At 47.5% G+C, this 24,949-nt stretch overlaps 1 long non-coding RNA gene across 1 annotated transcript; it reads left to right on the forward strand.

Moving 5' to 3' along the window:
* The first annotated feature begins 48 nt into the window (after positions 1-48).
* Positions 49-24,001, forward strand: LOC119979439. The gene is made up of 3 exons (XR_005463720.1): positions 49-254; positions 22,000-22,104; positions 23,673-24,001. It is a non-coding gene; the product is annotated as an uncharacterized LOC119979439 (long non-coding RNA).
* Positions 24,002-24,949: the final 948 nt, after the last annotated feature.

Genomic DNA, 24,949 nt, shown 5'->3' on the forward strand with positions numbered 1-24,949 from the left:
CGGGGCGGAGGGCAGAACTACAGCACCCAGGGGGCGCCGCGGGAGGAGCCTGGGAAGCTGGAGGCGGCGAGCCTGCGCACTCGCGCCGCGGCCTAGTTGTCGGAGGCGGTGCGGGCGTCCGTCGCCCTTCGTGTATTTTTCACCTCAGGGGAACCGAGGCCTGGGGATGAGGAGCAAGGCCGGCCGCTGGTCGGTCAGCCGGCCGGCGGGAAGTGGCCTCAGGCGCGGGCTGGATGCGAATGGGCAGGCTGACGGTGAGTGACTGGGGCCGGGGCGGAGGGAGAGGGTCATTGCTGAGGGGCAGCGGCGGCGGCGGCGGCGGCTCTGGGTCAGCGGCCCGGCCGCCATTTTACTGAGGCCTGAGATGCAGAGCGAAGCCTGGGGGTGGACAGGGGGCAGCCGGTGGGCAGACTCGCTGCCTTCACCATGTACAGCTGCTGCGCTGGACACTGCACAGAATCAGAGACAATTACTGCCCTTCGGCCCATCCTGCCTGTACTGGTTCTTTGGGGGGGGGGGGGAAACAGTGAAGGAGCTTAGAAATGCGGCAGACCCCTGTTTCTGTTCTCTGAAGGATGTGAAGGCTCTGGAGAATGGTCCCAAAGATGAGGAAGACGATGGGCAGAATGGCCTCCTACTGTTCTAGAAGCACTCCCTCACTAACAGTGATGGGGAGATGCTGGCGTTGGATTGGGATGAGCACAGTAAGAAGTCTTACAACACCAGGGTAAAGTCCAACAGGTTTGTTTCAAACACGAGCTTTCGGAGCGCAGCTCCTTCCTCGGGTGAATGGCGAGGTATCCTCGCCATTCACCCGAGGAAGGAGCTGCGCTCCGAAAGCTCGTGTTTGAAACAAACCTGTTGGACTTTAACCTGGTGTAAGACTTCTTATGCTCACTAACAGCATAGTGGGTGTACCTACACCTCCGGGTCTCTAGCAGTTCAAGAAGGCTGCTCACCACCACCTTTGGCACGGCCAGTTAGGGATGGGCAATACATGTCAGTGATGCCCACACCCTGTAGTTGAATAAAGGACAGCACTGGTTAGCACTGTTGCTTCACAGCGCCAGGGTCCCGGGTTCGATTCCCGGCTTGGGTCACTGTCTGTGCGGAGTCTGCACGTTCTCCCCGTGTCTGCGTGGGTTTCCTCCGGGTGCTCCGGTTTCCTCCCACAAGTCCTGAAAGATGTGCTGTTAGATGAATTGGATATTCTGAATTCTCCCTCTGTGTACCTGAACAGGTGCAAGACTGGCGACTAGAGGATTTTCACAGTAATGTTATTGCAGAGTTATTGTAAGCTTATTTGTGACAAAGATTATTAAAAATTTATTTAAAATCTGGCTAAAGCCTTCCTTTTTTGTCTTGTCCAATCCTGTATTTCCTTTGATATTTTGGTCCCACCGTTTGCCTTTCCAGGAACATGATGGCTTTGTACTCTTCTCTATTTCCTTTTAGAATGACTCTCACAGCTCTGATGTGAATTTTCCTACAAGTAGCTGCTCCCAGTGCATGTCAGCCAGATTCTGTCTTATCCTATTAAAACTGGCTTTTCCCCAATTTAGTACCTTTATTTTCGGCCCATCTTTTCCATAACTACCTTACATCTTACTGAGTTATAGTCATTATCACCAGAATGCTCCCCACTGACATTTTTACCACCTATCTGGCTTCATTCCCTAAAATTAGGTCGGGTAGCACCCCCTCCCATCTAGGGTTTTCTCCATGTTGGCTCAAAAACATCTGGACAAGGGGGAGCTGCAACAAGCCAATTGTAAACAGCTTTTGAAGACATCCAGCCAGCGCTTCTGGCTGGGTTGCCGAACGGAGTCAGATCTGTTCTGTAAAGCAGTGTCAAGCGGTCTCTCAAAGAATAACTCTAAAGCAAGTATTTTTCTGTGCCATTGGTATTTAGAGTGGATTGAGAGCTGGGATATTCATTTTCATGTTGTTTAAGTGGGAATAAAGATAGCAGTTAAGGGTATGGTATTCAACTGTGTTGAGTAGTATTGTTCAAGGGGCAATTAATGCTATTTTCGGGTGTGATGTTAAAGATTGTGTTTGTAATAAAGTTTGTTCTAAAATACCAAATCCTTATTCGTGGAATCACTCCTGGAGTGGGGTATCCTGTCCTCACAGTCTTGGGTTTCACAGAAACACCTCTCTGCGAACCTCACTAACTAGTCTCCTCCCACTACTGCTCTTCCACTCTTACCATCTCCCCCTTTGTGCAGTTGAACTACCCACAGTGCCGTGAACGTGTCTCTGCGCTCCCCAGAGGAATCGGCACTCGCTGTTTACCAACACGCACAAAGAGCTCCTGAGTGAGATGCACGCTAGGGTTTTCCTCACTACCTACCTGTGTCCCCACTTTACTGAATGCTTCATTTTTCGTCTCCCTGTTTGCAACTGCTGCTGAGTGTGGAAAGATAGCTTGCACTTTCATCTTTAAGAAACTACCTCTAGTCGTAATATTAATTCTCATACTCACCTGACATTATACCTTGGCTTTCTTACAACAAATCCCAAACCTATAAAATCATCTCTGGATTTCTTGCAGCAAATCCTAAACCTCTATTTACTTATGCTGTCAACTCCAAACCTATATAACAATTACCTTAGTCACCACTTGGTTTTTTTTCCGGTAAACCCCAACATCTGACTTTCTTATGATCAACCCCAAGCCTTGCTTGTGAGCTGGCTCAACTACTAACTTCTAACTCTTCCAGCAAGACTCTTGTTCTACAAGTCTCCTGAGGCTAATGTCACTTGCCTGTTAAATGCAAAATACCCCAGTGCTGCTGCTCTATTTTAATACAATTTTTGCAGGCAATCTGCACTGCAATTCTGAGCATCTATGTAAATACAACTAGTAACCATTTGTAACTCCTGACCAATGGGCAGTGAGCTCATGGCTTCCCTGCAACTTAACCTTAACTTCATACCTTATATTTACAATTCTTGACCAATGGGAGAGTATTTGGGCTTCCCGACACCAAGGTAACCTTGACTTGTAACCTTTTCTTGAAAGTCTAGCACTCTGACCATTCTTTTAGCTAATCAGTATCAGTTTTGGCTTCTGGTCACTGCTAATGCTGGACTCGCTGGATTCCGAATGCAACATGTGTTTCAGTTCATTCCTGTTGTTTTTTTCTCCTTAAAGCTACATTTATAGTATTTGTACTTGGAGATGCCAATTTAACAATATTCCAATAATACATATAAATTAGTGGTGGCACGGTGGCGCAATCGTTAGCACTGCTGCCTCACGGCGCTGAGGACCCGGGTTGGATCCCGGACCCGGGTCACTGTCTGTGGAATTTGCACATTCTCCCAGTGTCTGTGTGGATCTCACCCCACAATCCAAAGATGTGCAGGTTAGGTGAATTGGCCACACTAATTTGCCCCTTAATTCGGGAACAAAGGAATTTTGTAAAAATAACACATACAAATTAAGACTTCCCCATCGCTGAACTCGTGTACATTACAATTTGATAATTAAGCCTTATTTATTACACAAATGTGTCAATGGGTTAAGTCCAACATGTGGCTCAGTATCAATTTTGTTTGATAACTATCCTGGGAAACAGTTTCGGAGATTTTACTACGTGAAAGACACTGTATAAATGCACGTTGCCCATACTCCGTCATCCCCATCTTTTCCCTATCCATCTTAATTGCGCCAACACCACATAACCCAATCGCCCTTCGATTATGGCAACTAATTCACCCCCCTCGATCCTTTTAGAACATAGAAAAATACAGCACGGAACAGGCCCTTTGGCCCACGATGTTGTGCCGAACTTTTGTCCGAGATTAAGAACAAATTAATCTACACCCCATCATTCTACCGTAATCCATGTACCTATCAAATAGCCGCTTGAAGGTCCCTAATGTTTCCGACTCAATTACTTCCACAGGCACTGCATTCCATGTCCCCGCTACTCTCTGGGTAAAGAACCTACCTCTGACATCCCACCTATATCTTCCACCATTCAGCTTAAATTTATGTCCCCTTGTAATGGTTTGTTCCACCCGAGGAAAAAGTCTCTGACTGTCTACTCTATCTATTCCCCTGATCATCTTATGAATCTCTATCAAATCGCCCCTCATCCTTCTCCGTTCTAACGAGAAAAGGCCTAGCACCCTCAACCTTTCCTCGTAAGACCTACTCTCCATTCCAGGAAACGTCCTGGTAAATCTCCTTTGCACCTTTTCCAAAGCTTCCACATCCTTCCTAAAATGAGGCGACCAGAACTGCGCACAGTACTCCAAATGTGGCCTTACCAAGGTTTTGTACAGCTGCATCATCACCTCACGGCTCTTAAATTCAATCCCTCTGCTAATGAACGCTAGCACATCATAGGCCTTCTTCACAGCTCTAGCCACTTGAGTGGCAACTTTGAAAGATCTCTGAACATAGACCCCAAGATCTCTCTGCTCCTCCATATTGCCAAGAACCCTACCATTAACCCTGTATTCCGCATTCATATTTGTCCTTCCAAAATGGACAACCTCATACTTTTCAGGGTTAAACTCCATCTGCCATTTTTCAGCCCAGCTCTGCATCCTATCTATGTCTCTTTGCAGCTGACAACAGCCCTCTTCACTATCCACAACTCCACCAATCTTTGTATCGTCTGCAAATTTACTGACCCACCCGTCAACTCCCTCATCCAAGTTATTAATGAAAATCACAAACAGTAGAGGACCCAGAACTGATCCCTGCGGTACGCCACTGGTAACTGGGCTCCAAGCTGAATATTTGCCATCCACCACCACTCTCTAACTTCTATCGGTTAGCCAGTTCGTTATCCAACTGGCTAAATTTCCAACTATCCCATGCCTCCTTACTTTCTACATAAGCCTACCATGGGGAACCTTATCAAATGCCTTACTAAAATCCATGTACCCTACATCCACTGCTTTACCTTCATCCACGTGCTTGGTCACCTCCTCAAAGAATTCAATAAGACTTGTGAGGCAAGACCCACCCCTCACATATCCATGCTGACTGTCCCTAATCAAGCAGTGTCTTTCCAGATGCTCAGAAATCCTATCCCTCAGTACCCTTTCCATTACTTTGCCTACCACCGAAGTAAGACTAACTGGCCTGTAATTCCCAGGGTTATCCCGATTCCCTTTTTTGAAAAGGGGCACGACATTCGCCTCTCTCCAATCCCCTGGTACCACTCCTGTTGACAGTGAGGACGAAAGGATCATTGCCAACGGCTCTGCAATTTCATCTCTTGCTTCCCATAGAATCCTTGGATATAGCCCGTCAGGCCCCGGGGACTTGTCTATCCTCAAACTTTGCAAAATGCCCAACACATCTTCCTTCCTAACCAGTATCTCCTCGAGCTTACCAGTCTGTTTCACACTGTCCTCTCCAACAATATGTCCCCTCATTGATAAATACTGAAGAAAAGTACAGGTTCAAGACCTTGCCTATCTCTTCAGACTCGATACACAATCTCCAGCTGCTGTCCTTGATCGGACCTACCCTCGCTCTAGTCATTTTCATATTTCTCACATATGTGTAAAAAGCCTTGGGGTTTTCCTTGATCCTACCCGCCAAAGATTTTTCATGCCCTCTCTTAGCTCTCCTAATCCCTTTCTTCAGTTCCCTCCTGGCTATCTTGTATCCCTCCAGCGCCCTGTCTGAACCTTGTTTCCTCAGCCTTACATAAGTATCCTTCTTCCTCTTAACAAGACATTCAACCTCTCTTGTCAACCATTGTTCCCTCACTCGACCATCTCTTCCCTGCCAGACAGGCGCATACATATCAAGGACACTTTTCTATCGGATGTCCAGGTATGTCAGTTGTGTGACAGCATTGTGACATTGGAAACGTGTCTTAGAAATATATGGACCACAGTGTAGAAGGTGCACCATCATATATTACTTATTAAAATCAAAAGTTTGTTATACAATATATTAAAACATTTATGTTGATGCTTTTAAAGTGCAACCGCATATACATTTATGCATAATAATGAGTCTTTAATGATGGCAGGTGAAGTCGCAAAGGCTGTTTTTAAAAAGGTGTGTGGGATGCTCCGCTTTCTAAATAGAGGCACAGAATGCAAAAGAGTGATGCTCGATCTTTATAAAACACTGGTTAGTCTCCAGCTGGAGTATTGTGTCCACTTTTGGGCAGCACTCTTTAGGAAGAATGTCAAGGTCTTCGAGATGGTCCAGCGGAGATTTACTCGGAAGGCACCAGAGCTGAGGGATTTCAATTATGTGAAGAAGAAACTAAAGGAATTGGGTTGTTCTCGGTACAGAAGCTTTAGAGGTATTCAGAATTGTGAAGGGTTTTGGTAAAGTAAATGGGAGAAACTGTTTTCAGTGGCACAAGTGTTGGTAACTCCCAAGACCCAGATTTAAGGTGATTAGTAAAGAGCAGGAAGCAACAAAAAAATGTTCAGCAAGTCATAATGATCTAAAATGTACTGCTGGAAAGGACAGTGGAAGCAAATTCAGTGATAACAAAAGTCAATTGGATAAATACTCAAGGTGGAAAAATTATGAGGAAGATCAGGAAAGGAACAAATTCAATAGCTCTTTCAAAGAGATGATAAAGGTACAATGGTCTAAATGGCCTACTTTTGCTGTGTTGTATGTTTATACAGTATATTAATAAATAAAAGCAAAAGCCTTCTGATGCATCATGAAATGTTACACATTGTGGTATGTATTCCCAGTTAATGCATTGTAACAGATTTTAATTGTCCAAATTAAATATCTCTTGCAGTTACCTGTAAAATAACTGTTTACAGTGCTACAGATGTGTTAATGGAGTTTCACATATATTTTCAGGAAGCGTGTCAAAGAATATACGAATGATTAACTCAACCAAGGAGCTGCCACAGACTCAATGGGCCAAACGGCCCATTGTTGTATCGCTGATAATGTACATCTTCCTATGACATACTGAACATTCTCCAAATGTATATCCAGTCAACATTTTCCATTATAAATTACTATGTTTCTATCAATAATGCAAACTTGTCACACTGTAATTACACCTGTTCTCCTGCAGAGGTGCTGAAGTGTGGCCACTGACTAGAGGGTACAATTGCAGCATGGCAAGTTTACATTGGATATTTCCGTTTTTAGTGACATTAGAATGCTTAATGTATAAAACCAAGGTCAACGAGTGTTAACCTTAAAATACCGATCGAATTATGTCTGCAATCCTGTCCAATTATGGGCTGTTGACGAACACTGCTTTACGTGAAATTTTACATTTGTCCCTGATTCCCTAAGTATAATACCATGGTAGGTCAATTAAGAGCCATGTGTTTTTTGTAAAGTCTATACTATCTTATATTCTTATTCACACTTTGTCAATTGGTTTAAAAATAAACTGAAAATTGAAGATACCGAGTTATGGAATACACAAATCAAAAATGAGGAAAGCAACTGGAAAACAGCCACTGAAAGCGAACTCCCAACTAATCCTGAATCATCAGGCTGACTAGTTCTGAATTGGACAGAAGTGGTTAATTGAATATCTAATATGCTTAAACAAGATCTCAAACAAAATAAAATTTCACAGCCTGAGAAAATTCACCCATTAAATTTCAAGGACAGAACCAAAAATCTGATTAGATTTCATATTCCTGCCTATAGCTGCCTTCAGTCACTTAGCTGAAGGCAGATCCTACAGTCTGCGCATGTGTGCTTTCGCCCACTTTCCGCGACGCACCAGTTGATTCAGTCACCCGATTCCCGGAACATTCCTCTCCGGCTTCTATGGCTCCAATGTTTGTTAAAATATAATAGAGACTAAGAAATTTTCTAAAGGCTTCATTCAGGTAAGATTTATATTGAATATTTTAAAGAGGCAGTGAGCGGGAAAACAGTTCTGCTTCAAGTGTGACAGAGTGGACTTGATTACACAGTTTTGCAGCTTTTGGATGTTTCGTTATAAACAATCTTCTTTATGTTTCTCCATGGGAAAGCCCAATTGCGTTTCTGTCAACAATAATATTTTAGGATGTGTATTTTTTTAATTGATTCATGGGCAGAGAAGAACATGAATTTAAGTAGGTTTTCAATTAACCTTTTGCATAAAATCCACTTCATTTTTACTATTGATAGTATTGAGCTGGGGGTGGGAGACCATGAAGGAATACAGAGAAATAGTGTCGTCTCATCCCAGTCTGAATGCTTTTTTAAGAAATTATCTCAGGTCAGTAGAGAGGCTCTGATTAACATCACGCAAGTATTCTAATCAGCAACAGCTATGAGACATTGATACAACAAGACACGTCCTGGAAGTGATCACAAAACAATGAGAAGTGTTTGAAGAGATGTTTTAGAAACACATCTCTGCTGCCAGAACAACCTTCCCCCTGATTGTTGCCTGTCCAGTTTGTACCTCATTCCACCTGACCGGCAGACTCCAGGAATCCGTTCATGAGCTACACCCTGCATTCTCATCTCTAGTTCTGCTAAATGCCATCTTTTTCCCCACAGTGGGTTTGAGTCATATAGCAGGGACTAGATAGTCTAATCTGCTACATCATTGCAGTGCTGAGAGAGTGCTGCACTGTTGGGGACGCTATCTTTTGGATGAAGCATTAATCTGTCTGATGCCTCAGATGGATGTAGAAGATCCCACTTTGAGGAACAGCAGGAGCAATTTATATCATGTTTCTTTCATCCATGGCATTCCATTTGCTATACCATTTATTATGTAATCCACACATACTTCATTGCCATAGGTTACATGTTCATTTCAAACATGAGATTTCTGGCTGGCTTGGTACTTGTCGTGCTTCCTTCTTCAATGGTTACTGCTGACATAGGTATACTGATATAGATTTCTTGCTATATATGCCAAATTTATTGGAAAGATATCTCGAGCTGTGCCCTGTAAAATTATAAATTTTATCTAGAGTTCGCTTCAGTTTTTCTCTCTGCTGGAACTGCTCTTTTTCAGGTGCCCCTGTGTTTTCACTCGTAACTCCCACCCACCCCCAATCCCATCCAAATAGCTCACTTGTAGCCATCCCCCACCCCTGCCTTTATTCTGCTGCCATCAGATCCGGTCGCCTTCCAGTCGTGCTCAATTCCCCAAATACATTTCCAGAACCAATGATTGGTGGTCTTCAGAAAATGGAAGTGTGATCAGTCTTTCCCATTGCTGTCTTGGGGCTTTTGGTTGTGTTCTCTCATTTTCTGTATTGTTAAATATTAGAGCCAGTTAATTTAACTTTCCGTATTGTTGTCAGCCGTTCGTCAGAGGGAACCACGTTTAACTCAATGAGAAAATTATAATTTAAAATCCTGCTCCAGAAACTGAACCATATATTCCAAGTTGACATTCCCAGTGCAGTACTGAGGGATTGCTGCACTCTCAGATAAGACATCAAGCTAAATCTGAAGGAGTATTTTCAGCTTTATAATATTATGGTGAATTGCTGATAGTTGCAGTTTCCAAGTGGCGCGGGGCTGAACCTGGCTGGGTTGGAGCAGGTGAAGGCAGATTTTAAGAGGTGGGATGTGCTGTCGCTGGCAGGGTGTTGCCAAGGTTTCTGTTTGTGTTTCAAAATCTCTCAATCTTCCTCCCCAAGTCATTTTTTTAAGGTCAATGTGCTGATCTCTGGGTTTGTGGGCAGGGAAGACACTGCAGGTTAGAAGGGCTTTCTTGGAGCAGGGTAGGGGGCGGTAGCTCTGCCGAATAGGATGACTTACTGCTGGGCGGTGAATATCGCTTTGGTTAGGAAGTGGCCTATGGGGAAGGGGTCGGCATGGGGATAGATAGAAGCGGCATCGTGTAGGGGAACATGTTTAAGGGCTATGTTGTTGATGCCTCTACCGTTCTGGCGGCCAGGTACTCCATGAGGCCAGTGGTGATGTCGGCTCTAAGTGTGGGGGGGTAGTGGAGATAGCATTTGGGGCTGGAGCGTGTCTCAGTGTGGATACTGATCTGTGATAGCCACAAGTTTGTATCAGCGGGGCTGGCCACGAGGTTTCGGGGGTGGCAGCAGGCAGGGCTTGAGTGCTTTGGCAATCTGTTTACAGGGGACAAATGTCCAAAGTGGAAGGACCTGGAGAAAGTGTATGAGTTGCCAAGGGGAATGGTTTAGCAACCTGCAGGTTTGGGACTTTGTAAGGAGAGAGGTGTTGTCCTTTCCTGGGCTGCCGCCCCTGAGGTTGCAGGACAAGGTGCTGTTGAGGGAGGAAATCGGGTAGGGGAAGGTATCAGATGTCAAAAAGGAGTTGATGTAATGGGAGGGAGCCCTGGTGGGGGACAAGTGGGTAGATGAGCTGGATGGGGAAGTGGGGGCCGAGACATGAACAGAGGTCTTGCGGAGGATGAACATGTCCTTATTATGTGCATTCAAAGTGGTGCATATGATGGTGACGAGGATGAGTAGGTTCTTTGAGGGGGTGGAGGATAGGTGTGGGCGGTGCGCGGGGGGTGGCTGTCAGTCGCATGCACATGTCCTGGACGTATCCAAGATTGAGGGGTTCTGTCAGTGGTTCTTGAACGTGATGCCCAAGGTGCTGGATGTGGAGATGGTCCCGAGTCCAGAGGTGCCGACATTTGTGGGTGTCAGAAGATCTGGAAATTCAGGGGGTGAGAGGGGCCGATGTTCTGGCCTTTGCTTCCCTGATAGCCCAGAGACTAACCTTGCGCGGGTGATGGGACTCTGAGCCGCCAAACCGGCGGGGGGGGGGGGGGGGGGAGTGAGGCAACCTGGTGGAATTCCTGAGGTCAGAGAAGGTTACATTCGCTTTGAAGGGGTTGGCGGATAGGTTCACCCGGCGGTGGAAGCCGTTTATTGAATTCGTTAAGGTTTGAGAGGTTAGCAAGGTGGGGGGGGTTGCTGGAAAGAGGGTTAAAATTGGGAAGATGGTATGTGAGGAGGGAGTGTATTTTGAATAAAAGACTTCCGCAGCTCAGTGCCCCCCCCCCCCCCCCCCCCCCCCCCGCCATTTCCAATATTTTTTGTATCTGGTCAAGAGGATTGTTCAAAGTGTCCCAATAGACATTCTGGTGAGCATCCCCGAAGAAGAACCAGTATTTGAGTCTTGGATGGAGTTGGCCTTGACAGATTTTTGAACGGGAAAATAAAATGTTTGTCACCAGCGGTTGAATAGGTTGGGACTGGTCAACATATGTCTGTTAAGTTCATGCATCATATTTGGAGCTACTTGATGCATCTCCAAGAAATGTTATACTTCATCCATCTCTGGTTCTTGTAAAGATGGAGAACCCTTTGTCTCCTGGTTATCTTGTACCGAATGTAGTTCATCGAGTATCCAGATGCTGCCTTATAATCACACTCTGATATACATTGTTCTCTGTGGCTGCCATTGATTGAAGTAGCTCTCGTCACCTTATTACACAAACTCATCTTTACCAGACCCTCAGCGCAGCAGACTCTCAGCACAGCAATGCAATTTGTGCTCCGATTGCTGTTTTGACCCTCTCTGTATTGAAGTCTGAACTATTTTAAAGCAAATTGCTTGACTGGCCCCAGTGGAAGTTGCAATCTTGCCAATAGCTGAGTTGAGCCATTAATATGAATGCCACGTTGATCTGAATTTAGCAGTCCATTGACTAATCTCTACCATGGTCTTTGGTGTGGATTTCACTTTTTCCAGCATTGGTTTCATTCTGCCACCAACTGCAATAATAATCATCATCATCTTTATTGTTACAAGTAGGCTTACGTTGCAATGAAGTTTCTATGAAAAGCCCTTAGTCACCACATTCTGGCACCTGTTCGGGTACACGGAGAATTCAGAATGTCCGATCCACCTAATAAGCACGTCTTTCGGGACTTCTGGGGGGAAACCGGAGCACCCGGAAGAAACCCACCCAGACATGGGGAGAAAATGCAGACTCCGCACAGACAGTGACCAGCCGGGAATCGAAACTGGGACCATGGCGCTGTGAAGCCACAGTGCTAACCCCTGTGCTTCCGTGCTGCTGAAATATCAGGGATTCTCGTGTTCAGCAAGAGTGATGTTATCAAACAGGGTAGGTAGCCAATCACATTGAAGAACTCTCAGTCAACCAGGGTGAATGCAGCAGGTTTTATTTACTTTTGTAATTTGACAAGTGAAATAAAGATCGGAACACGCCCATGAAGCTGCAATATCAGATGTTTCAAAAAGCTTTTGAATTGTTATCATGAATTGAAGAAATTGGACAGTCCAATAAAAAACCAGTTTCTCCGGACCAGAGAGGATGTTTAAGAGTCATTATCATTTTAATATGCCATCAATAACACAGTTATACTTAATTAAACAAGGTTGAACTTTTTCAAATGTTTGTACAGTGAGGATATGAGAGTAAAACATGGAAGTTTATGCCACTTCGGTAATTTCTAATTGATTTCCATTTGTGAGGACTTCAACAACACAATCCCTGGAGAATCATAGAATTTACAGTGCAGAAGGAGGCCATTCAGCCCATCGAGTCTGCACCGGCTCTTGGAAAGAGCACCCTACCCAAGTCCACACCTCCACCATAACCCAGTAACCCCACCCAACACTAAGGGCCATTTAGGACACTTAAGGACAATTTTAGAATGGCCAATCCACCTAACCACATATTTGGACTGTGGGAGGAAACCGGCGCAGACACGGGGAGGATGTGCAGACTCTGCACAGACAGTGGCCCAAGCCGGGAATCGAACCTGGGACTGTGCAGCTGTGAAGCAATTGTTCTAACCACTGCGGTACCGTGCTGCCCATGAGAATCTAATGTCAACTCTGAAGTCCTCCTTACTAACGTCAGGGGCTTGTGGATTGGAAGAACTGCCCCACAGACTAGTCAGGCAACAGCCTGACATTGTAAGATATAATTCTGTGAGTATAACTGTCCCGGACATCACAATCCTTGAGTATGTCCTATCCCACCAGAGGTGGCGGCACAGTGATATACGGTTAGGAGGGAGAGAGTTGCCCTGGGAGTCTTCAACACCAACTCTGGGCATTGTGAAGTCTCATGGCATCAGGTCAAACATGGAAACTTTCTGCTGGCGCGATGAATGTAAGAATTTCAGATATGTTGTATTCTAGGTATTTGGTGCAATAAGGATTAAAAGCCTGGGTTAGTGTGTGTGACTGCTGCAGTCTTGTTTTTGAAATAAATCCCAGTTTGAAAGACGGCTAGGGTTTGGAGTCAGTGGTGCAGTTAAAGCTTGGGCTAATAGAATGTTATTTGAATTAAGGAAATTCTCTAGAAGTAATTATATTTCAGCTTGGTAAGATGATGTAATTACTGGGAGGAGCCATGGTATCAGGAATTTTGCAAACAATCTGTGTTAGTTGAGCTGGGTGGGGGGGGGGGGGTGAATGGACTTAAATTGTGTTCTGGACCCTATGCTGGATAGGTCAAGTCCCAAGTCCGCTGCATCTGGGGTGGCAAAGGAGCTGTCGGTGATCCTGGAACAGATGGGGTTTCCGACCCGTGGAGATTTAGGCATCTGAGTGAGGTGGGGTTTTCTTTACCGACAATGATCGGGTTTATCCCTGGAATGATTTCTCCTTGGTGGGTAGGTCTTTGCTCCCTGGGGTTAAGGGATGGAGTACTTGGTGATTGTAATATTGGATCATGCTCCACGTCATGTTCATCTTTTGGTGGTGCCAGGCTGATTTCAGCGACCCCCCCCCATGGAAGTTTTTATTTCTTCATTCTTGGGATGTGGGCATGGCTGGGATGGACCAGCATTTGTTCCCCATCCCTAATTGCCCTTGAACTGAGTGGCTTGCTAGTCCATTTTAGAGGGAGCAGGTAAGAGTCAACCACGTCGCTGTGTTAGATCTGGAGTCACAGAGGCCAGACCAGGTTAGGATGGCAGATTTCCTTCCTTGAAGGACATTCGTGAACCTGATGGTTTTTTTTTATGACAATCGGCACTGGTTTCATGGTCATCACTAGATTTTAACCCTTTCATGTTCTCTGTAAACTAATGGAACAGGGGGCCTTTGCCCCCCCCCCCCCCCCCTTGAGGATCAACCATATCCTCCCCATGAGACAATCCGCAGGGCCCAACCTGCGATAGCTACAAGTCCACCCAAGCTGGCCACCATTACCTTCATCAAGCCAGTTCAGAAACAAAGAAACCTGCACTGTCAACAAGCTCACCCTCTTCCCCTCCCCCACCCCAGACAACCAGCCCACCAACCCCACAAAAACAAACAAAAAACTGAAGCTCATTACCTTAAGAAACAAATGAACCCCCCCACCCCATAGTTAACCAGCTTCAGTCATCTCCTGTACCGTTAACGAGCTAAACTGGCAGTGGGGTGAAAGCAAAGTCTTTCCCACAATGGATCAGTGACCCGCCCCCCCCAACCCATACCCAACTTTAATACCAAACATTACAGGAAAATAGAGAATCACACCCAAATCCCCTCCACCAGACAGTTCCAACAGTACAGTAAACAATGCCCAAATGCCACCCTAAGGGCAAAGTTTAGAGGAGATGTGCAAGGCAGGTACTTTTACACAGAGGGTGGTGAGTGCCAAGAATGCGTTGCCAGGGGAGGTTGTGGAACCCGCGACCTCTGCCACCAAGAAGGACAGGGGCAGCGGGCACATGGGAGCAGCAACAGCTGCACATTCCCCTCCAAGCCACACACCGTCCTGACTTGCAACGATATTGCCATTCTTCACTGTCACTGGATCAAAATCCTGGATCTCGCTCCCTACCCGCACTATGGATGTACCTACACCACATGGACTGCAGTGGTTCAAGATGGCAGCTCAAGGGCAAATGGGGATGGACTGGAAATGCTGGCTGAGTCAGCAATGCCCACATCCTCTAATAGACTGTGGAAAAAAGGTGAACGCAGACAGTTTTGCTGTCATTACAGAGACACCATCTGGGCTGTCTTAGCTCTTAACCTGCTTGTGAAAGCAAAGCTAGTGTATAAGTTCACAGAAGTGATTTGGAGATGCTGGTGTTGGACTGGGGTGAGCACAGCAAGAAGTCTTACAACACCAGGTTAAAGCCCAACAGGTTTGTTTCAAGTCATTAGCTTTCGGAGCACTGCTCCTTCCTCAGGTGAATGAAGAGGTGGGTTCCAGAAACATATATAGACAAAGTCAAAGATGCAAGATGATGCTTTGAATGCCAGCATTTGCAGGTAATTAAGTCTTTACATAGAATCATAGAATTTACAGTGCAGAGAAGGAGGCCATTCAGCCCATCGAGTCTGCACCGGCTTTTGGAAAGAGCACCCCACTTAAGCCCACACCTCCCTATCCCCGTAAACCAGTAACCCCACTTCAGCTAAGGGCAATTTAGCATGGCCAATCCACCTAACCTGCACATCTTTGGACTGTGGGAGGAAACCGGAGAACCCGGAGGAAACCCACGCAGACACGGGGAGAACGTGCAGACTCCCCACAGACAGTGACCCAAGCCGGGAATCAAACCTGGGACCCTGGCGCTGTGAAGCAACAGTGCTAACCACTGTTGCCATGCTGCCCTTAGATCCAGAGAGGGGTAATCCCAGGTTACAGAGGTGTGAATTGACGAAGACCTTGGATTCATGTTGCATTACATTCGCCCCCCACCATCTGGCCTGGGCTTGTGAAATCCTACCAACTGTCCTGGCTTGAGACAATTCACAGGATACGGGATTTAAAAAACTGAGTAGTGATGAATATTTTTGATGCTGAGTGTAATATTTCAGATTCTACAGCCCTATTAAATTGATCTTGCTGTAATCCAGTAAATTAGCATGATTGCGAAACTCCGATTTTCACACTTCCCACATCCCCAAAAAAAAGCCAGGTCAATCTTGTAGGAGAAGCCAGTTCAATTTCAGCTTGATGCACCTCTCCCTGATATTCAGCAAACAACATCCTGCAAAAGACTGAGACAAGACCAAACGTCGCATTATCAGTGTCCAGCGGCTTGGTCCCGGCCCTGCCAAGACTTTTGTGGCCACTTAAGTACAGACAGCGAAGCTTCAATTTAAAACATTTGATCCCTGTTCCCAGTAATTCACAGCTGTCTTCAGATCCTGATACTAACAGAAAAGAACAGTGTTAGGATTTATCCACCAATGAGGTAACTTTTTCAAACTGCAAGGCTGGCAAGATTACAACAGGATTGACGGTGGATAATGAGTTCGACCCAAAGAAGACTGAGTTCCCTGGGATTGGGGTCTGGCCTATGACTGCAATTTGAACCCCTTATTTATTGTCCACAGGTTGTTCAGTTGAAGGAGCACTTTATGCTCGGAGTGCTGGAAGTTTTAAACCAATGCTCCATCTGCCCTTTTAGAGAAATGTAAAAGGTCCTACGGCAATATTGAGAAGAGTTCTCCCTCAACCAATATTATCGAGACAAATTAACGGTCCATTATTGCATGGTTGCTTGTGGAATCTTGCTGTGTGCTGAGTTGCCTACATTACAATCGTGACTAAACATCAAAAATATTTACCCGGCTTTATAGTGCTTTGAGAAATCCTGCGGTTGTGAAAGGCGTAAAAGTACAAGTGTGTCTTTTTCAATGCACATATTACGCACTTTGTTGTGCGATTGATAGCTGCCAATACTTCACTCTAGCGGTACACAGTTCAAACTCCTATCTCTGCGGACATCTACCCCGTTTGAAAGGGCAAAATCCATCATTTTACACCTTTTGCCTGGTTCAAATGGACTTGCATGAAGTTTTCATGTTATTCTCCTGAAATTTAGATTTCTTTATGAATGACAGTGTGTGGACGTCACTGTTGGGGTTTTTATTTTCCATCTCTGTTAACACCAGCCTGGTGACTTGCTGGATTACCTCCGAAGTCAGTTAAGAGTTCCCCATGTTGGTGTAGATCTGGAGTCACATATCTGCCTGGACGGAGTGTGGACAGCAGGTTTTCTTCCCTAAAGGAGATGAGATTTTTAAAAATGCCAATCCAATAGCGTCTTTGTTACTGCGATCAGTTTCCCATTTCCAGCTTGCTGAAAGAGAGAGGTTTTTGATGTCAAATCTTTTTTGCCTTTCACGCTTGAGAACATTGGTAAGAATACAATTTTAAACTAAATTCAAATTTTCAAATTGCCATGGTGGGATTTGAACTCCTGTGCTCTGGACGACAAGTCCAGTAACATCACAGCACTCCTGCTCCACTCACTAATCCTGTCCGAGTTGGTCCCTTGCCTGGGTTTAAACCAGAAAGTGTTGCACTCCTCACTGCAGACAGCTGTCTACACATCTGATGCACATGTGTCTCCTGCTCCTGAGGAACCCTCCGATATGTAGCCGAGCTCGAAACTAACACAGCTCTGCTGGACTGTGACCAGCTGACTTGGCAGCACAGCAGCCAGTGTGGGGACTGCTCCAGTGGACCGGTGAATGCAGTCGAGCATCAGCGCCTCCCTTCGTGGGTTCAGCAGCAGCGGAAAGCTTCCTTTGCTTGTTATTACTGCAAACCTTCATCCCGGCAAACACCTGTCTGTGCATACAAGGTACATGTTGAAATTCTATTACATTGATGATGGTTTTTACTGCAGGTTATTCTTCCATGTCTGGTGGCTGTGAGACAGCTGTCTGCGTGCAAGTGAGAAGGCAGTCTGGAAGTTGGGACAAGTGGTTAAAATTGCAGAATTATGAGCTGTAAAAACACTGCAGATTGTTCACACTGAAGAATGACCCCTGTCAGTGAGGAATTGACAGCAGGCAGCATCCACAGAGCGGAAGGAGGAAGCAGCAAATGACTATTTGAAGCTGTCTGTTTGAGTTTCTCCCTGATGTCACAGCTACCTTTATTTGGGCATTTGTCAGAAACGCTGAAAGTTCGTTGAGATTTCTATTCGTTCAACTTTTTCATCTCGGCTGCAGCTGTGGTTTTACACGCTTTATAATGTCAGCTGGCCTGTTTATTGGGAAATGTGTGCCACAGTAAGTATCTCAACCAGCTTTGTTCTCTAAACCTCCAATTCCCACACAGTGATGGGACGGGGTCTGTGTCTGTGACCCCCACACGGTGATGGGACAGGGGTCTGTGTCTGTGACCCCCACACGGTGATGGGACCCGGGTCTGTGTCTGTGACCCCCCCACACGGTGATGGGACGTGGGTCTGTGTCTGTGACCCCCCCACACGGTGATGGGACGGGGTCTGTGTCTGTGACCCCCACACGGTGATGGGACCCAGGTCTGTGTCTGTGACCCCCACACGGTGATGGGACCCGGGTCTGTGTCTGTGACCCCCACACGGTGATGGGACCCGGGTCTGTGTCTGTGATTCCCCCACACGGTGATGGGACGGGGTCTGTGTCTGTGACCCCCCACACGGGGATGGGATGGGGGTCTGTGTCTGTGATTCCCCCACACGGTGATGGGACGGGGCCTGTGTCTGTGACCCCCCACACGGGGATGGGACGGGGGTCTGTGTCTGTGATTCCCCCACACGGTGATGGGACGGGGTCTGTGTCTGTGACCCCCCACACGGGGATGGGATGTGGGTCTGGGTCTGTGATTCCCCCACACGGTGATGGGACGGGGGTCTGTGTCTGTGATTCCCCCACACGGTGATGGGACGGGGGTCTGAGATTCCCCCACACGGTGATGGGACGTGGGTCTGTGTCTGTGACCCCCACACGGTGATGGGACGGGGTCTGTGTCTGTGACCCCCACACGGTGATGGGATGGGGGTCTGTGACCCCCCACACGGTGATGGGACGGGGGTCTGTGTCTGTGACCCCCACACGGTGATGGGACGGGGGTCTGAGATTCCCCCACACGGTGATGGGACCCGGGTCTGTGTCTGTGACCCCCACACGGTGATGGGACCCGGGTCTGTGTCTGTGACCCCCACACGGTGATGGGACGGGGGTCTGAGATTCCCCCACACGGTGATGGGACCCGGGTCTGTGTCTGTGACCCCCACACGGTGGTGGGACCCGGGTCTGTGTCTGTGACCCCCCACACGGTGATGGGACGGGGGTCTCTGTCTGTGACCCCCCACACGGTGATGGGACCCGGGTCTGTGTCTGTGACCCCCACACGGTGATGGGACCCGGGTCTGTGTCTGTGACCCCCACACGGTGATGGGACCCGGGTCTGTGTCTGTGACCCCCACACGGAGATGGGACGGGGGTCTGTGTCTGTGACCCCCACACGGAGATGGGACGTGGGTCTGTGTCTGTGACCCCCCACACGGAGATGGGACGTGGGTCTGTGTCTGTGACCCCCACACGGAGATGGGACGGGGGTCTGTGTCTGTGACCCCCCCACACGGAGATGGGACGTGGGTCTGTGTCTGTGACCCCCCACACGGTGATGGGACGGGGTCTGTGTCTGTGATTCCCCCACACGGTGATGGGACGTGGGTCTGTGTCTGTGACCCCCACACGGTGATGGGACGGGGTCTGTGTCTGTGACCCCCCCACACGGTGATGGGACGGGGTCTGTGTCTGTGACCCCCACACGGTGATGGGACGTGGGTCTGTGTCTGTGACCCCCACACGGTGATGGGACGTGGGTCTGTGCCTGTGACCCCCCACACGGTGATGGGACCCGGGTCTGTGTCTGTGAATCCCCCGCACGGTGATGGGACGGGGGTCTGAGATTCCCCCACACGGTGATGGGACCCGGGTCTGTGTCTGTGACCCCCACACGGTGATGGGACCCGGGTCTGTGTCTGTGACCCCCACACGGTGATGGGACCCGGGTCTGTGTCTGTGACCCCCACACGGTGATGGGACGTGGTACTGTGATGGGACGGAGTCTGTGCCTGTGACCCCCAACATGGTGATGGGACGGGGTCTGTGTCTGTGACCCCCACACGGTGATGGGACGGAGTCTGTGCCTATGACCCCAACACGGTGATGGGACGGGGTCTGTGTCTGTGATCCCCCCACACGGTGATGGGACGGGGTCTGTGTCTGTGATCCCCCCACACGGTGATGGGACGGGGTCTGTGTCTGTGACCCCCACACGGTGATGGGACGGGGGTCTGTGTCTGTGACCCCCACACGGTGATGGGACGGGGTCTGTGTCTGTGACCCCCCACACGGTGATGGGACGTGGGTCTGTATCTGTGACCTCCACACGGTGATGGGACGGGGTCTGTGACCCCCACACGGTGATGGGACGTGGGTCTGTGCCCGTGACCCCCCCCCCCCCCCCACACGGTGATGGGACGGGGTCTGTGCCTGTGACCCCCACACGGTGATGGGACGGGGTCTGTGTCTGTGACCCCCACACGGTGATGGGACGTGGGTCTGTGCCTGTGACCCCCACACGGTGATGGGACATGGGTCGTCCTTGCAATTTTCCCCATTTCCAGAGCTGAATTGAAACATGCTTTGCTGTGCATTTGCCAGTTGAAGCCAGATAGTTCCACTCAGCAAGTGGTGTGGATTGGGAGGTTTGCTGCTTTTGAAATACAGCTCCATTATTAGTGATTCCTTTTACTTTGTATGCTGACTTAGATTGTTTTCTTTCCTATTTACAGTCCTTTTTTTGTTTTTTGTTGGGGAACAAGTTAAAGGGAGTGAGCCCGATTTTCTGTTCTACCCAGGTCCCACAGGCAGCCTGTGAACAGAGATGAAAAAGTGTAGCTAAGGGTGGCACGGTAGATCAGTGGTTAGCACTGCTGCTTCACAACTCCAGGGTTCCTGGTTCGATTCCCGGCTTGGGTCACTGTCTGTGCGGAGTCTGCACGTTCTCCCCGTGTCTGCGTGGGTTTCCTCCGGGTGCTCCGGTTTGCTCCCACAGTCCAAAGATGTGCAGGTTAGGTGGATTGCCCATGATAAAGTGTCCAAAAAGGTTAGATGGGATTACTGGGTTACAGGGATAGGGTGGAGGTGTGGGCTAAAGTGGGGTGCTCTTTCCAAGGGCCAGTGCAGACTCGATGGGCTAATTGCCGCCTTCTGCACTGTAAATTCTATGATTCTATGAAATGACCCCTCACAGCATCCCAGGAAAAGTCAATGCAGCTGAAGGCTGACATGCTTAGTATCAAGTTACTCCAAATACCAGTGAGAGAGGTTTGTGAACTACCTCCCTCACCCCAATACTTCCCTATAAATTATAGAGGTCAAGCAAGGTATTCTGCAAGCATCATCCAACTCTGAAATGGGCAGCACGGTAGCATTGTGGATAGCACAATCGCTTCACAGCTCCAGGGTCCCAGGTTCGATTCCGGCTTGGGTCACTGTCTGTGCGGAGTCTGCACATCCTCTCATGTGTGTGTGGGTTTCCTCCGGGTGCTCCGGTTTCCTCCCACAGTCCAAAGATGTGCAGGTTAGGTGGAGTGGCCATGCTAAATTGCCCTTAGTGTCCAAAATTGCCCTTCGTGTTGGGTGGGGTTACTGGGTTATGGGGAAAGGGTGGAGGTATTGACCTTGGGTAGGATGCTCTTTCCAAGAGCCGGTGCAGACTCGATGGGCCAAATGGCCTCCTTCCGCACTGTAAATTCTATGTATATCTATGTATGAAATGACCAAAGTCTATAATTGAACTAGTGGTGTTTATCACCGATCAGTTGGGCACAGAATAAAAAACGCAAGTTCTCCTGCAGTTTTTTTACTGAAATCTTTTGTGCTACTTACAGATCCTATTTAAAGCTTTACGTCATGCATGACTAGGAATCTATCTGTGAAAAGATTTAGTTCCCTGCTTTCTTTAAAGATACATTAAGTATGTAATGGGCTCTCTGCAATGGGAAATGTATGCACTGCTAGTACCTATTGTAGTATAAAAGGTTAAAATAAAGTTAGTGCACGGTGCATGATCAGTTTTTGGCTTTCCAGGTGGAATCCTAACTTGCACAAGGGAAAATCGCTGATGCCTTTGACTGAGAATTCGGTATGTGGCATTCCTAATGTGTAAGATACAGTTGCTGGGAGTTTGGTATCTGACTGACTTAGTGATTGGAAAAGGGCTGGGGTTCTGTAGAGGGTGGAACACGGGAACCTGTTGTTGGCTCTTTCACTCTGGTCTTATCTGGTTGTTGCGTTGTGCTTTTGCCTACCGTCCATCTCATTGTGTTCCTCTCAATCCACAGTGATCGGTGTCCAGGTCTCTGTTTAGCCTGCTCCAGTCTAGCGGACAGCATCCCCTGCTGAAATGCCTTCAATCCTCGGGGACTGGCACTTTTGCCCCCTTCCAGGTATACTCTTTCTGTGCATCTTTCCACCTGATATGCCTGCCGCTGTTCTGTCGTGTATCTGGTTTACAGGAAGTGTCAGGCTCTTGCTGCGTTCCATGTCTCTTACTCAGATACCTGTCTGGTTGAGACAAGGAACAAAGAACAAAGAAAAGTACAGCACAGCAACAGGCCCTTCGGCCCTCCAAGCCTGTGCCGACCATGCTGCCCGACTAAACTAACACTTCCTGGGTCCGTATCCCTCTATTCCCATCCTATTCATGAATTTGTCAAGACGCCCTTTAAACATCACTATCGTCCCTGTTTCCACCACCACTTCCGGCAGCGAGTTCCAGGCACCCACTACCCTCTGTAAAAAAAACTTGCCTCGTACATCTCCTCTAAACCTTGCCCCTCGCACCTTAAACCTACGCCCCCTAGTAATTGACCCCTCTATCCTGGGAAAAAGCCTCTGACTATCCACTCTGTCTATGCCCCTCATAATTTTGTCGACCTCTATCAGGTCGCCCCTCAATCTCCATCGTTCCAGTGAGAACAAACCGAGTTTATTCAACCGCTCCTCATAGCTAATGCCCTCCATAGCAGGCAACATCCTGGTAAATCTCTTCTGCACCCTCTCTAAAGTCTCCACATCCTTCTGGGAGTGTGGCGACCAGAATTGAACACTATACTCCAAGTGTGGCCTAACTGAGGTTCTATACAGCTGCAACATGACTTACCAATTCTTATACTCAATGCCCCAGCCAATGAAGGCAAGCATGCCATATGCCTTCTTGACTACCTTCTCCATCTGTGTTGCCCCTTTCAGTGACCTGTGGACCTGTACACCTAGATCTCTCTGACTGCCAATACTCTTGAGGGTTCTACCATTTACTGTATATTCCCTGACATTGTGACATGATAATGTCATTCTTTTCATTGATCTCCTGTTGAGAATAGACTCAATTTTTTGGATCACAGTATAAAATTATCTGTTATTTGTCTACAGAACAAAACTTCTGGGGCTGGTTTAGCTCACAAGGCTAAATCGCTGGCTTTTAAAGCAAACCAAGCAGGCCAGCAGCACGGTTCGATTCCCGTACCAGCCTCCCCGGACAGGCGACGGAATGTGGCGACTAGGGGCTTTTCACAGTAACTTCATTGAAGCCTACTCGTGACAATAAGCGATTTTCATTTCATTTCATTTCATTTCATTTCATTTTCATTTCATTTTCATTTCAAAGTGATTGTTAGCTATGCAGAACTTTGGGATCTTGGGAATGTGAGATGCTCTGTATGAATGGAAGTCCTTTGTTTGCCAAACTATGAATGTGGTACTTTTGTCAATTCTCTCGCCAGCAGTCAACCAGACTCTGTGCCTGGTTAGTGCATAATGAGATGTAACCGACATTTACATCGCATGGCAAGAGGCCATTTGGCCCTTTGTACATGGGACGGCTGTTTCAATGGGCTATCTAATCAGTCCCATAGCCCTGTAAATGTCTCCTTTTCAATATCCACTTCCCTGGTTTTGAGCTATGGGCCTGAAGGCGCTGTGAACTGGGATAAGACTGTCTAAACTCTTCCCACAGGACCCTTGCAATCTGCTGACAGGAGAGATTCACCCCATTGGTCTGATCAGGGTTTGTGCTAGTTCCCTGCTTCGTCAATCAAAGTGTTGCTCCTGATTGCTAAACTACACTGCCAAAATATACAGAGACAGCGAACTTCATTCAGATAGTCTCTTCCACTTGGGACTTCTTCTCCATGTACAAGTTCACTGCTGTGTTCTAATGGTGTTGCTGCATTAAACGGATTGTAATACTCCAGTAGCCTTTATGTTTGAAAAGTAAATTGCTAACCGCAAACACTTAAAATCCTGATGGGTAATGGGTTCTTATTAAAATGATATAAAAGTTAATCCTGCTTTTTTTTTTTCACAATGTGATATGTACAGCAAGCTGCCCGCCCCTGCTCCCACTGTACACACTGGTTGATGATGGCACGAGTAGAATCTTGTCTGCGGCCTTATTCTTTTGTTAACCCATGACATATATTTGGTGAAATCGCTCATTCAAAAAGAAGGGATTACCGGAGGTTTGGCCATAAAAGTGTAAGTGCCACTTCAGTTTCAATCAGCCCTGGGAGCAGTTAGCTGCTGCTGTTCTGGAAGGATGCTCTTCCTGCGGATCATTGATTTATTTTGAAGAAGTTACCTTCGATTGCAATGTCAGCATTCCGATGGTGCTTTGATGTGTCTGTCCCCCCCCCCCCCCCCCCCCCCCCCGCCTAATTGCAATTTGCATGTCACGCAGCGGAATCCCTTTGTGATGAGGAGCTGACTATATGATATGCTGCCACAGTACGGGAGCACCGCTAACTACAGGTGCACACTGCATCCTCGCCTGCTGTACTTTGCAGCATAAACCAGCCAGCTGCCATCGGTCAGATCACAACTACTACTGGAAGTAAATGAGTAGAATGAGCCCTGCAGGTTAGGACTTGTTCGTAGCCCCCCCCCCCCCCCCCCATAAACGGTTCAGCCCAGCGGTACTGCAGAGGGATGAGCTCACTGACAGGTATAAAAATGGAGAGTGACACATGGTGCTTACAAAATGGCATGTGGAGTTCTCTCAAATATAACTTACAAATACATAGAATGTAGAGGGCAGAAAAAGACCATTTGGCCTGAGTGGTCTAATCTATTCAGTTTACGCTCTATTCGAACCACCTCCCATTTAACTTTGTCTAACCCAGGGGTGGGCAAACTACGGCCCGCGGGCCGCACCAAGATCAAGTCAGGGGGCTGTTGGGTTACTGGTATAGGGTGGATACGTTGACTTGAGTAGGGTGATAATTGCTCGGCACA

Source organism: Scyliorhinus canicula, chromosome 16, assembly GCF_902713615.1.
Source record: "Scyliorhinus canicula chromosome 16, sScyCan1.1, whole genome shotgun sequence".
Lineage (NCBI taxonomy): Eukaryota > Metazoa > Chordata > Chondrichthyes > Carcharhiniformes > Scyliorhinidae > Scyliorhinus > Scyliorhinus canicula.